Here is a 3,958-nt window from a genome sequence, read left to right as displayed (position 1 = left end):
CTCCGCCCGAAATGCTCCTGTTTGTCCGTCGTGCCAGCGCCCGGCACAGTGGACGGAGGACAGACGACAGGTCCTGAGCCTCCGCTAGTTCCTCTCCTGCCGCCTCCCCTCGCCTGCGGTCAGCCGCTGCCGCCTTCATTCCTGGTTTGGCTGTCCGATCACTCTGGAGTCACCTGCCTCCCTCCCGCTCACTGCCCTGTAGTGTTGTCGTCTGCCTGAGGTGGTCGTTTCTTTGTTGAGTCTGGCTTTTAGGAGGGTCTACGGTGCAGACAGATCGTATTTGGGAAGTTCGCTGCTGAAGACCTTGACCTGTCTTGCCCGTGGGCCCTGAGGTGGTGATATTGAACTGCTCGGGACCTCACATGTGGGTCTCAGCTTCTTAAACCCGTAAAAGAGGTCGGAGGGTGTGCTTTTGGTGTGCATGCGTGTGAGCGCTTTCTTGTCTACAAAACCATATTTTGTATGGTTTTAAATCATTAAGCTGATTTATCATTCAAGCATTTGATCATCTCTTTAATGTGTCATATGTATATATAATTACGTAAGCATAATCCATACATCTAATTTTTAAAGCACAAAAATAGGAATTATAAAAGAATGAGAAAATGAAATAAACACCTAAAAATTGTAGTTTCTTTAACGGTATAAAGCCTTTTGAGTCTTACAAAAATATATATACATTTTTTTCATGACTAGAGGATGTTTTATTTTTTTAAATCTCGTTTTATACATGGGAATTCAGGGACCTTCGATGATGTTGGTGATATTAGTCTTGGGGATAATACGAGGCTGAAGCTTTGGTTCTAAGTTTAGTCTTTTGAAATCTTAATTTCACGACCATCATATTTGAAAAAAATTAGCCCCTAAAAGGATCCAGGGTCGAGAAACTCATCATTTGCAGGATCTACCAAAGCACGACAGTCCCATCACCTAATAAAGCAAGAGCTTTTGTCAGAAACCAGCTAGAAAATGTCACCTTCCCTGTTGCCCGTCGGTGGTTTTTGCCTGCCAAGGCTCTGCGGTTAAAGCTTTTCACCCAGTGGACTGGAAACCCACTGCAACCCTGCTGGGAATGTTGGGCGGGTGGGCGGGATCTGTAGCCACCCGTAGTTTGTGGCAACAGTTGCTTGACAGTGGAAACATTGTTGAACATCTTTTTAGCAGGTAATTTGATGGTTAATTTCAATGCACACGTTTTCTTTCAACGCCACATAAAACAGCAAGTAGAACTTTATTTTTGAAAGTGAAGAATTTCCAAGTGAACAAGTAACTGCAAAGTTTACATGAAAATAAAAAGGAAAAAAATTTTTCTGAAAGATGAAGGTGTAACAGTTTTTAGGTATTGACAAGAAGCACTAACCGGCATTGAGTTCACATGCACGCAGAAAAGCTAAAATCTTAATATGAAAGCTAAAGTCACACAGAGACGGCCAAAGGAGTCACAGTCCTAAACGTGCTGTCAACACACCGTTTAACACAATTGTCTGAATAATCTAAAGAATCACAGAAAGCTTGGGCTTTTAGGCCCCTTGTCAGCAGTAAGTCATTTGATTCTGCATCTGGTTCTGAAATGAATTGCACAAGCTTTGAGAATTTGAAATGATGATTGGCAGAGGGTGATAATTCTAAAAAAAAAAAAAAAAAGTTTGCTTTGCCACCTGGCTATTAAAAATGATCTTTCCATAACGTAGGTTTCTTTTTAAAAAGCAGTTATTTTCACACGGTTATTCCCTGGGAAACTGCGGGAAAGTGCCAGGAGGAACCTCTCATGCCTGAAGTGCCTTTTCTTGCTGTCCCTTCAGTCCCCACACTTCCCTTTGAAGGAACACAGTGTTAGTGACAGAGGGTTCTGCTGAGCACCCCTCGTGTGACTTATGGCACATCTCTGCAGGGCTCTGTAAGTTTTGCCCGGTCCGCGGTGGCAGCGTAGGAATTTGGGTTGTGTAGTCGAGGTAGGGTTGTGCCTCTTCGTTGCTTTTCTCGGTCTGTAAGTATGCTGTCTGCTGTGACATGTGGCCATTTTTTTTCTTGGCCGAGGGCTGTTTTCATATCTCGGCAAATGTCCTCTTTGCTCTTGCCCATCCTCTCGGAAGTCCAAAGTGCTGCGGACGCGTCTAGATTGCTTCTAACCCCGCAGTGGAGGGCGAGCGCGGTCTCTGCCGTGTGCAGGTTGGGAGTCTGTCTCAGGCTCGTGAGAGAGAGCCCCCAGTAGAATGAGGTGCTAAGAATGTTGGCCTGTGATTCTGGACCGTGGTCTTCAAATGTTTGCATCTACAACTGCTAAGAGTTTTAGAAAATGCTTTATCTCATTGCATATTTCTGACATCAGTTTTTTCCATCATGGGTGAAGACTTGCAAAGGATGTAATTTCTGACTTGTAAATACTGACATTTTAAAATAACTTTCATTCTTAAAATTGTATCAGGTAGGGTCTAAATACCGTAATAATTTTGCCTACTGTCATCCATTTAAGAATAGATGAATAAGCTCTTGTTTGAGTTAGAAATGTTCATTTTTTATTTTTTCTCCTTGAAATCATATTTCGATGTTACTCCCCCCAAAAATATGTTAATTTCATTTATTTTTATGCTTGAAAATTTTTTCTCCATCATTCTGTCATTCTTCTGCAACGAAAATTTGCACATGGGGATGATTTTCATAAGCCTCCTCGCTGTTAATCTCTTTTGGATTGCATTATCGTTATAGCATAAATAATCAGAACAAGACAATACATTTTGGTGAGTCACTAAACACGAAAGGTAGAATTTTGTTGGAAAGCAACTTGATGAGCTAGATGGAGCTCTCCTGCCTAATAAATCATGTACTGGGGGATCATTACTAATGCTAGGATAAGATTTCTTGTGCATATGGATATACACTTTGAAAACCATGTCGGCCATATGCAGGTGGCAGGGGGAGGCCTTTTGTTGTTTTGAGATCACTCAGTTTTTACCTTTCAAGTTATACGTCAGGACCTGATGTGTTTTTATGGACCAACCAGCTTGCCACTCGCCTCCTTTTAATTTTGTTGTAGGTAGAAACCTGGAAACCTCCAGACTCGTAAAAAGAGGATGTGTTACCCAGTCACTGAGTCATTCGCTTTGCTGTCAGCGCTGGGGTTTCAGGGCACCGTGCCGCACGGGTGCGGGTTTAGGCACCCTGGGTTCCAGCCCGGCTTAGCCAGTCGCATCCTGGGTGTCCGTGTGGCCGTCTGTAGAAAGAGGACCCTCGGCCCTGAGCAGTTCCTAGTTCTGTAGCTCTCCTGGAGTGCCCCAGAGCTGTTCTCACACACCAAGCTGGCAGATCATTTCCCTGCTCTGCTCTAAACCCTGGGTGGCTTGCCGTCTCGTTCCCGAGGCCCGCAGATGGGCCTTTGCTCTGGCTCTTCATTCTGGGGATCCCCCCACCCCCAGAGGTCGGCGTGCTCAGCCCTCACCTCCTCACCGTCACCCTAGTTAGGACCGCACACAGTAGGCACTCAGATGCGTGTCGATCAGTGGTGGAGGCGTGCGTTACTTGGCGTGGTGGCCTCTTCCAGTGCTGCTTTTCAGCGTCCCAGCCTGCTCGCCTGGGCTCCCACTGGGAGATGTGGGTAGTTGTGCCTTTGCCGCTCACACCTACACTTCCTCTCGGGGTCCCTTCGTCTGGGCTGGATTGCTGACACATCATCAGCCACCGAGCTTGGTGTGGGTACACATGCTAACCGTTTAGGTGCCTATTTAATGGTGCATTAAAAAAACAACTGCAGAGTGACCTTAACATCTTGCTGTCATGTTCTTACTAGAGATGTCAACCATCTTTTTTTTTAAAAAAAAAAAACAAAACTAAGTGCTAATGGTAGGAACTGGATCTTTACCTCAAGACATGCAAGGGGAGTAGGTCTTTCAAGCCGAGGGGGTTATCTTCCCCGCCGGAGGTGGGTGGAGTCATCATCTTGAGAGACAAGCTGCCCGTGCCT

The 3,958-nt window shown here is 45.2% G+C and overlaps 1 long non-coding RNA gene across 1 annotated transcript in view; it reads left to right on the top strand.

The window, feature by feature from the left end:
• Positions 1-20: 20 nt before the first annotated feature.
• Positions 21-3,958, top strand: part of LOC111728980 — a 6,701-nt gene continuing 2,763 nt past the window's right edge. The window contains exon 1 of the long non-coding RNA XR_002776037.1: positions 21-3,916. This is a non-coding gene — a long non-coding RNA (uncharacterized LOC111728980). The remainder of the gene's footprint in view (positions 3,917-3,958) is intronic.

This window comes from Pteropus vampyrus, unplaced genomic scaffold, assembly GCF_000151845.1.
Source record: "Pteropus vampyrus isolate Shadow unplaced genomic scaffold, Pvam_2.0 Scaffold241, whole genome shotgun sequence".
Lineage (NCBI taxonomy): Eukaryota > Metazoa > Chordata > Mammalia > Chiroptera > Pteropodidae > Pteropus > Pteropus vampyrus.
Note: the sequence above shows the minus strand (reverse complement) of the source record. Positions and strands in the feature narration are given on the sequence as shown.